The sequence below is a fragment of the Saccopteryx leptura genome, chromosome 4 (assembly GCF_036850995.1).
Source record: "Saccopteryx leptura isolate mSacLep1 chromosome 4, mSacLep1_pri_phased_curated, whole genome shotgun sequence".
NCBI classification, from domain to species: domain Eukaryota; kingdom Metazoa; phylum Chordata; class Mammalia; order Chiroptera; family Emballonuridae; genus Saccopteryx; species Saccopteryx leptura.
The window spans coordinates 194,810,987-194,821,658 of NC_089506.1; positions in this window are offsets into that span (position 1 = coordinate 194,810,987).

Below are 10,672 nucleotides of genomic sequence, written 5' to 3' on the forward strand. Positions count from 1 at the left end.
GCTCCACCTCTAACATAGTCTCCTACTTTTCAGAAAATAAGATCCGAATGAATGAATGAATGAATGCTTTTTCCTCTTAATGTAGAAGCCTAAGCTGTGAGCTGGGATCACAGAACACTCCAAACAAGTGGGGGAGGGGACCTGCAGAAATACTTCCTTCTTCATCTGTGCCCCAGAATGCCACTCCGAGAATTGAGTGCAATATTCCGGGAGTAATCTGACTCATGCAAGGCAGGCAAAGTAGACCCCTCACCCTGCTCACTCCAATTAGCCTCTCTTCACCCAAACTACAGTTGTTTTATTGTGCCTTTTCCTGTCCTGTTCTGTTGGGCAGCCTTCTCATGATATTGATGTAAAGTGAGCTGTAGTCAACTAAGAGCTTTTAATTTTTTATACTTGCTAAACCAGTTTTCCCAAAGGCTATAACTGAACAATTTAAAGCACCTGTGATGGTTAATTTTCTGTGTCAACTGGACTGGGCTAAGGGATGCCCAGAGAGCTGGTAAGCCATTTTTTTCTGGGTGTGTCTGTGAGGGTGTTCCCAGAAGAGGTTAGCAGTTGAGCTGGCGGACTGAGTGAGGAAGATAGCTCTCACCGATGCAGGTGGGCGTCAGCCAATCCATTGAGAGCCTGAATAGAACAAAGAGGCAGAGGAAGGGCAAGTTTGTTCTCTTTGCTAGTTCTGGGACACCCATCTCCTGCCCTTGAAAATTGCTGCTCCTTGTTCTTGAGCCTTTGGACTTGGACTAAATTACACCCCCCGTTTTCCTGGAGTTCCAGTTTGCAAACAGCAGATTGTGGGACTTCTTGCCCTCCATAATTGGATGAGCCAATTACTCGCCTCCATGGAGCCTTGACTAATGCAGTCCAAATGCACAACTCCACAACAATTCCAATTAAATTTGATATGTTTGTGTTCAGCCCACATAAGGTGGGCCTCCTAAGGTGACTCTGACTCTTCTGGAGCCATCTAGCATACCGACTGCCACTATCCTTTCTATAATGTCTAAATTGCTGATTCCAGAGCATAGGCTGGGATGCGATCCTGCGTGGAGCTCTGCAGCTCGTCCGCCTGGACCACCTCTCTGGCCTGACATTAATTAATCAACATCTTTGGGGTCCAGACATTTAATACATCTGAATATGATGCCATACAACCCAAACTTCAAGCTCACAGGGATTGAAATGCCTTGGTAGAATCCATGAATCTTCCACATTTTCACAATCCAACATTCCAGGAATCCATTAAAAAAAAATTAAATAGCCCTGGCCAGATAGCTCCGTTGGTTGGAACACCATCCCGATATGTAAATGTTGCTGGTTCAATCCCTGGTCAGGGCACATACAGGAACAGATTAATGGTTCTGTCTCTCTCTCTCTCTCTTTCCCTTCATCTCTGTCTGAAATTAATAAATAAAAAAAATGTTTCTAAAAAATTAAATAAAGTTGTTATCAGATTCCTTTTTCCTTAGGGAATCTTTTTTCTTCCTGTTGACCATCACACTTTTTCCAAAATAAAATCATTACGCTGGCTTAAAATCCTGTGCTTATGCAGCACCACTGTAGCGCATCTGACTCACAGCTCTCTCCAGAGAGCAGGAGTCTGCAATAGGTAAGAGTACATCTTTTGGTGTTTGTTGAGGTCAATGATTCTAGAATGTGTTTGTATGCAATTATTCATGTCATAATATCGTGCATTTGATACAAGGCTGTACAGTTTAAAACAGTCTCCCTTCTACAATCTCGTTTTTGAAAAGCTATCTGGGTAAAAGGCAAGACTTCTACTTTATGAAAAAAGAATAATGAATTCTAATCATTAGTGTCTCATTCATCCCCAGGGCATCTGACTCTGAAAAGCCAGAAAAATTGTACTTCCCATTTGAGCATTCCAAAATCCAGGTAGATCATACCAGACTGCTAAAAGCCATCGTATCCACATTGCTGTAGTTCTTAGAGCCAGGAGAAAGTTTTGCAAGGCACTGATCCCTAACAGAAGCTTCTGTTAGTCCTTTCCTAGAGACCAACGCTTTGACTGCTCCCAAACAACCATGGTAGGTTGGAGATAGGATGAGATGTTAATTATAGACAAGGACACTGGACCATGGACAAGTGGCATGGTTTTTATTAGGAATAAAAATCCTCAAAGTCTAGACTTCAATTTGACATCTTACTTACCACTCAGAATAAAATGATGAGAAGAATGGAGAAAAATCAATGGAAACAGAGCAAAGATCTAGAAAATGTGGGTTTCTTCAGGAGTTAAGAAGATAACTATTCCAGGTTCCTCAAAAAAATTAAAAATAGAAATACCATATGATTCAGCAATCTGACTTCTGGATAATTATTAAAAAGAATTAAAATCAGGGTCTCAAAGAGATATTTTCACATCCTTGTTCATTGCCGAATTATTCACAAAGCGAAGATATAGAAATAACCTGAATGTCCATCAGTGTACGAATGGAATACTACTCAGCCTTTAAAAAGAAAGAAAGTCTGCAGTGCGTGACAACATGAACAGCCCTGGAGGAAATTACACTCAGTGAAACAAACCAGTCACAGGAGGACAAACTCGGCACAATTCTACTTACATGAAGCGTCTAAACCAGTCAAGTGCATAGACTCAAAGACTGGGAGGGTAGTGCCAGGGCTGGGGTGAGGGGACGCGGGGAGTTATTAATCAACAGGCACAAAGTTTCAGTTAGGGAGGAAGAACAGCCCTAGAGATCTGCTGTGCAACACTGGACCTAACAGCCAACAATAATGTGTTTTGCACTTAAAAATTTGTTGAGTCTGACCTGTGGTGGCACAGTGGATAAAGCATCGACCTGGAAATGCTGAGGTCGCCGGTTCGAAACCCTGGGCTTGCCTGGTCAAGGCACATAAAGAGTTGATGCTTTCTGCTCCTCCCCCCTCCTCTCTCTCTCCCTCTCTCCTTCTCTCTCTCCTTTCTAAATGAATAAATAAAATAAAATAAAAAATTTAAAAAAAATAAATAAAAAAAAAATTTGTTGAGATGGTAGATCTCATGTTCAGCATTCTTACCGCAATAAAATAAAATTTAAAAAAAATTAAACAAACTTCAATAAATATATGAAAAATATTTTTAAGAAGAACATAACCATTCCCAACATGCCTCCCCTCTAAATGGAAGAAAGCCAGATGGAGGCAAAACAACAACAACAAAAAAAAAAAACCCCAGGAATTTAAATCCCAGCGCTGTTGCTTAGCAGTAGCCATTTAAGCAAACCACTTCATCTTCTGGTTTTACAAATATTCAATCAGTAATAACTCCTACCTGGGTGGGCTTGTCACGAAGTCTTAGAGTGCCTGGCACCGACAGTGGTTCTCAAAGTGTGGTTCCTGGGCCAGCAGATTGGCACCACCCTGGAACTGGTTAGAAATAGAAATTCTCGGGTCCTTTCCCAGTTCTACTGAATCAGAAACTCTGGAGCTGGGGCCCGGGAGTCTGCGGCAGCAGCCTCTCCAGCGATGCCGATGCATGCGGAAACTTGACCGCCTGGCCTAACAGAAGGGCAGTGGACGTTCAGTCTGTAGATGAAACACTGGATTCACCATCAGCAGAGAACTGGTGATCTCCACCACCAGCGATACAAGACTCTCAAAAATTAGACTCCTCTTAAGGAGACATATCAGAAGGGTCCAAACTGGCTGTTTCCCTGGAAAGGCAACGAGAAGGGTCAGGTGCAATGGCACTATCCAGGGATATGTGGCAATGGCCACGTCAGCCTTGCCGGATTTGGCTGTGCCGGGACCCTGTTCTGTGATGAGCAATGGCACAGAACAGAACGCAAACTGACTCACCCCTTCACTCTGACCCCCACACTGAGCTGGGTCCCCAGAAGCCCCCTTTCCGATCTAGGGTGTGTCCGCCTAAGCACTCTCTGTCCAGCCCAACCCTTTACGTCAGGGCAAAAAATCAGGTTATGTAAAGTGACTAACGATCCCAGCAAGTCCTGGAATGAGATTTTTCCAAGAGATGGGTCTTTCAGCACAAAACCTGGCCATGTCCCAGGCAAATCAGGACAGTTGGTCACCCAGCAGTCAGGCAGCTCAGCGTGACAGATCTAGCTGCTCTAAGTCACTGGCCACACCCAGCTGGAGCCCGCTCTAATCCAGAGGACTTCCTCATTATAACCCGGTCTCAGGTTTGCTTTCAAGATTGCTTCGAGTTCTCTGTACCCAGGAGCAGTACAGGCCTTGCCAATGTTTGACCGTTGGTTTCCCTGTTATCCTTTGAGTCCGTATCTGTGGTTCTTGCCAGTGCAGATGGCCTTACAGAACACAGACTTGGATGGCAAATATTAGAGCAAGCACCTGTTCTCACCCCCACAACACACAGAGAGATATTTTTGGCACTCATGGGTAAATTGGGGGGGCCAGGGAGAAGAAGCGATTCAATTCAGATCCTTTAAAAGGAGATGCATTCATAATTAACTGTTTTGGTTATCAATGAGTAGGAAACATCAGCCAGTTTCTCGCCCCTCCTACCACACCACCCAATGTTTGCATGTATAGACACATATAAACTGACTTTGGGGGAATTGTACAACATGAATTTGGGGCTTGTGTTTTGGAGTTGTTGACGAGTTGACAGCACAAGAATCAGAAAGCAGAATTCTCGAATCAGGATTTCACCTCCCTTTCCCTGAGTGCCCCTGACATATGGAATAGGAGCTGGGATTAAAGAATAGGCTCAAGCAAGGGAACCCGAGGACCAGAGATGGATGGTGTGGGGAGTTCTGGAGCTGTGATGATGAGAATAATCAGCCTGCCTCACATTTAGAGAGCACTTTGGGCCTGACCTGTGGTGGCGCAGTGGATAAAGCATTGACCTGGAATGCTGAGGTCGCCGGTTCAAAACCCTGGAATTACCTGGTCGAGGCACATATGGGAGTTGATGCTTCCTGCTCCCTCCCCTCTTCTCTCTCTCTCTCTCTCTCTCTCTCCTCCTCCTCCTCCTCCTCCTCCTCCTCCTCCTTCTCTCCTCTCTAAAATGAATAAATAAAGTCTTTTAAAAAATTTTTTAAAAAAAGAGAGCACTTTGGGGTCTATCACCTTCTTGAGCCCACCAGTGGTCCTACGTTTCTAAGCATTCTTAACCGATAGAACTTCCATAGACATTATCTCAATATGACCTCACACCTCAGAAACTTACCCCATGAAACAGAGAAAAGGTCCCCACGGTCATTTTTCTGATGAACCAACCGAGGCATAAAAGGAACAAATGACCTACTACCCCAACACCTAAGACAACCATTTATGCTGCTCACAACTTTATGGGTCAGGAAGTCTTGGCTCAAGTGCACGTCTGCTCCACACAGTATGGGCTGTGAGTCAGGGGCTGGAGAACCCACATCCAAGATGGGCTTCTCCACTCACCTGTGGGGTGGCTGGGTGCTCCTTGGCCTCTCTCATTCGGCAAGGTACTGTATCCTCCAGGGTCTTTCCACGTGGCTTAGACTTTCACAGCACGGTGGCTTCATGGTAGACATACTTCTATGGCAGCCCGCTCCCAAAAGGCAGGAAGCAGAAGCTGCTAGACCAGCAAAGGGCTATGCCCAGACTGCCATAGAGTCACTTCCACCGTATTCTGTTTGTCAAAGTGGTCACAGGGCCCATTGAAAGTCAAAACGTGGATACTCTCCACTTCTTGTTGGAATAGGGCAATGCCACATAGCAGCAGAGCTGTGTGGGATGAGCAATTGTCCTGGCCTCCAGAAGTACATGTAGCCCTGATATAACCTTCTCCTCTGAGAAAACAATTCAAATTTAATGTCATTTTGGGCAATTACAAATTCACAAGTTGATAATAACTATTTGGGGGGGGGAGTAAAATATATAGGCAGAATCAGCTCATTTGGAATTTGTAGCGATTTTAGAAATACGTTTGTTAAATCAAATTATCAATCCTAACAAAATTGGAAGGGGGATGTTTAATCTACTTAAGAAAATTAGCTCTGGCTATTTGGCAATCCTTTTATCAGCATCATTCGCATGTAAACATTGTACTTATCAATGATTCTTATCTGGTCATTAAAATAGGCCTTGTACTTGCCTAAGCTCTTGTCATAATTTCACAATTTTCATTCACCAGGGCTGGCCATCCTCCAAGATATTCCAATTAAGAGTTTATTACTCTGTCACACTTTCAGACATATAGTTAAATTCTATCTAGAGGACATATCCCAGGCTGCAGCTGCTCTGCTGCTGTGGGATTTCTTTTTGTCTTGTTTTTCTAATGAAAATAATCTATTGATCCTGTTCTTATGAGGAGGCTCCAAATCATTGCTTCCTGGCAGTAACTAATTTTTGAGTCCTTTCTGCTTCACCACACTGCTTAATGACAGTTGAGTAAATGTCTAAGTTGCAGACTTCTAGATCCTTTCTGAAGAATAGTGTCTTCCAACAGGGAAACAAGCACCAATAAAATCAACAAATATCTACCAAGCAGTAAACTTTGTGCTGATCACCAAGCCAGGTGCCCTCAGAGTCCCTGCCCTTACAAAAGCTTCCCTACAGCGGAGACACACTGCAAAGCCACCCTGAGGGTAACTCTCTGCCCACCCAGAGAGAACCTTCACCCTGCTTTTGACCTTACCTCCCACCCTCGCTAGCAAGCAAGCGACAGCTCATAGGCCTAGGGATGGCATGTGACCCAAAAACAGCCCAGTGCGCCCTATGGCGGTGTGGCCTGGCTCAGGCAGGTAAACTGATCCAATCCAATTCCCACCAGAATTTGCATTAAAAGGCTTAGAAGCTTTTGCCAGCAGGAGTGACACAGTGGGACCGAAAGGTCATGTGGATACAGGGCCCGGGGCGGGCATTCTCAGGAAAGGCATGTCTGCAGAAAGAGGAGAACTGAGCAAACCGGCAGCACGTGGCCCCAGAGAGACAGAGAACAGAAAAGAACAAAACCTCCATTATCTTTCTGGCTCCCAGCAGTGTTCCCAAGAGGCTGGTTCTATTTGGAGTTTTTATTTTTCCATGAATTTGGTGGGCTCTCTTGTGTTTGAGCTGATTTGACTATGTTCTGTTCCCCGGGCCCTAAAGGTCCAGAGGAACCTTGTGTCCCCCACGTACTAAATGCCACATGAGTAATGTCGACAGCTCGTGCAGCCAGTGCTCATCGGACAGAGATGGCTTTGAGCTGTAGTTGAAGAATAAAGAAGTTGGACACAACTTGGAATGATGCGGGTAAAACTGGCTCTTTCTAGGCCAAGAGACCCTCTGATCTCAGCAAATCCCACAGAATAAAAACTCCTGACAAAAATTGTTAGGAGGGGTTGTCTCCGGGAAGAAGAACTGGATAGCCGAGGTGAGGGTGGGCAGGAGACTTAATTTGTGCTGCATGTTTTCCGTATCTTTTGGATATTTGTAACATATAGAGATTGAAAAAAAAAAAGAAGCAATTTATTTTTTTCACAGACAGAAGATTCTGGCATACACAAATCAGGGAGCATGCCTATGTTTTCCTGAAAACAACATCTCACCCAGGAAAAATCCTGTTACTTGACCTGGTTACTAGATCTAACCACAGTCTGGTTCAAACCAACCTATCCAACTCTACAGCCAACTACCCACTTTCTAGAACCTTCCATTCCAGCCACCCTGGTGTCTCCGTGCAAAAGTTATCTTTTAATTATTTTTGCAAATAATAATAGTAGTCTTTTTACAGATGCATCAACATAATAAATCAATTTGGGGGGTCAATACATAGATATTAATAAAATCAAACACACGTGGAAAAGGAGTCTTCTAGTTTCCCTGTTCTGAGGTTTTGCTTCTTCACACACCTCTTCCTGCCCCCTCTGCCACCCCGCCCTGTGTTACCCACCTGCTTCTCAAGCTTAGTGCAGGAGTAGGCTTTCTTCTTTCTGAAGCGCTGCAAGGCTAATGCAACCTGCTTTTCCTGCCACTGCCATAGTGTACACAGGCCGCGTGTCAGTATCTTACGCCTCTTTAATCAGTTCAATTTTCCACATCCCCAGCCCAACCTAGGGAAGCCCCAGCCTGTACCTCCCCGTGCTCCCTGAGCTGTTGTGACCCTGACGTGCCTCAGCCCTGAGCCGCCCCAAGCTACCCAGGGACGAAGCAGAAAAGAAATAGCAGAGTTGTGACAGCACCTCGTGTTCAGTAAATGGGGGTGGAATCTGAGGATTCACGGACAACAAATAAGATGGCTGGGGTACAACTGAAAAGGTACAGACACTGAATCCTGGCTCTACTCGTCGAGAAATCATGGCTAAGTCACTTAACCTTCTGAGCCTCAGTGTCGATATCAATAGAAGCTATCATCTCTACCTCACAAGAGCTTTGAGAAGAGTGGAGGGAGGCACCTTAGGTGAAAGAATCAGGCGCTGTGTGGTCTGTAAGCCTAAAATAAACAGTAGTTCATTCTGGTTTCAACTACTCTATCGAGTAGCCACTGGTTCGTTGTAATGTTGGATAGCTTCTCATGGGTAGATTGTGTTTCTCTGGAGGTCAGAGTCCTTGACGAGCTTTTTTCAATTCCCAAACTTCGTATTGTACATAGAAAGTTCCTAGCAAATATTAATTGATTAATTGAAAGCTATGTACTGAAAACTTTTATTAACACACACAAAAGTAGAAGACCCGCATTGCCATTCATTCAGCCACATAAATCATTCACTGTGTTTCTTCAATCTTTTCAAAGAGATAGTACAGTCAATTTTCAATTATCTGTGTCAGTGGGAACAGGAATAGCCTAGATAATGAAACCCACAAATAATCTATACATCTAATTTTAAGAGTTGCTTCCAAGCAGTATGAAAATGTCCCACTGTGAATGTCACTGTACCTTCTGCCCCTCCTTTCTCTCTGGGAGGGGAGATAGTGCCAAAAGGCATTCTGGGTGGGGAAAGGGGAAATTCAGAGACTAGAGCAGGTGTCCCCAAACTATGGCCTGTGGGCCACATGCAGCCCCTGAGGCCATTTATCCGCCCCCCCACCACCACACTTCCGGAAGGGGCACCTCTTTCATTGGTGGTCAGTGAGAGGAGCACTGTATGTGGTGGCCCTCCAACGGTCTGAAGGACAGTGAACTGGCCCTCTGTGTAAAAAGTTTGGGGACCTCTGGTCTAGAGGATCCGTGGGCTGGCTAATCAGCCTTCGAATAATGAAGCCTGGCTCTGCCCCCCAGGAGGCATGGCCTGGTGCGCTGGCAAAGGACAACGTGGAATTGTAGGAATGTACCCTGAATTCCAGTCATCACAACACCCTGAATCTCATGGTCACTGGTATGCATGACCTTTGGCTAAATCGGCCAATACGGAGCTAACTCCTGATTCTGACATATTAGAGTAGAGACTCACAGAACAAACGGCACAAGAAACATACCACACAGCACCATTCAATTAACAAGTATTAGTGACCACATGGTATGATATATGCCAATGATATTTATGCAAGTGTGTGTGCATGAGTGTGTGTGGAGTGTGTGTATTGCATGTGCACACGTACTACATATATGCAAAGTGATTACTGCGCCTTTGAAATCTGAGATAGACTCAAAAAGATAGAGTGGCCATGGGGTGGGGCCGCTCCTCACCGGAATCTTGAATATAAAGGTCACTTGGGTCTACTCATCTCAGGTGACTTTCTTTAATGATAGCCAAAAGTCAGTTTGTTATTGTTTTAACCTGGGCTTATAAATTAATGTGCTTTAAAAAATAATAAAAGAATTCATCTATTTCCTCCAGTCTCTCCTGAGTTGTGAGCAGTTAACACTGAGGTTGCTGACAAGCGGCTGTGACTCTGGCCCCCGAAGTGTTTGTTCAGCTCTCCCAATGTGGGTGCTCTCCAGTTTACCAACGCCTCTTCCATCCTCCCCTTCCCCTTGACACTGAGCACACGTATCAATTGCTCTTGTCACCTGACACCTGACCCCCTCACTAATTCATATTACCCGGCTGGCTTCTCTGGGCAGCAGCCTCTGTAGTCTGTGGTCTATTACACTTTCTAAATTTTACCCAAATACCTCCTATCTCACAAGATTTTCTTACGGTGTGACTTTAATAGCCTTCCCATGAAGAAGTGGAGTACAGATTCCCTCCTCTTGAATCTGGGCATGTCTGTAGAATACCACAGACGTGATACTAGGTGACCTCTAAAGCCAGGGCGGTCTCCACCTGTGGGTGCTGCAGCCGGTTCACCAGCTCCTGAGATCTGTGCACGTCTCTTACCCCCTCTGAGCTCAGTGGCTTGAAACTGACTACAATGGGAGTATCCATGCCAGGGAAATCAGCAAACACTACAGACCCTGAGCTTCCACCCAGGGAGCCCATTGTTAACATTCCCCAGCACAGTGCTTCTGTGACTGATTCCCTCTTGAGGCTCAGACCAGCGCCCACGCTGAGAGGAACCTGAGCAGCCCACGCAGAGGTTCAGTCGGAGGAAACTAAGGCCTCTGGCCCTAAGCCCCCTCTGAGCTCCCAGCTCACAGCCAGCACCCACTTGCCAGCCATGTGAAAGTAGCCCCACCACGTCACCCCAGCTGACACCAACTGGAGCAAAGACATGTCTCCTCCAGTGATTCCTACCTCATTGCAGGTTCATGCACAAAATTGCAAGTTCATGGGCACCTATGAAGATTTGGCTTGCTCAGCAGGCAGGGTGACCAGACACGGCTGTG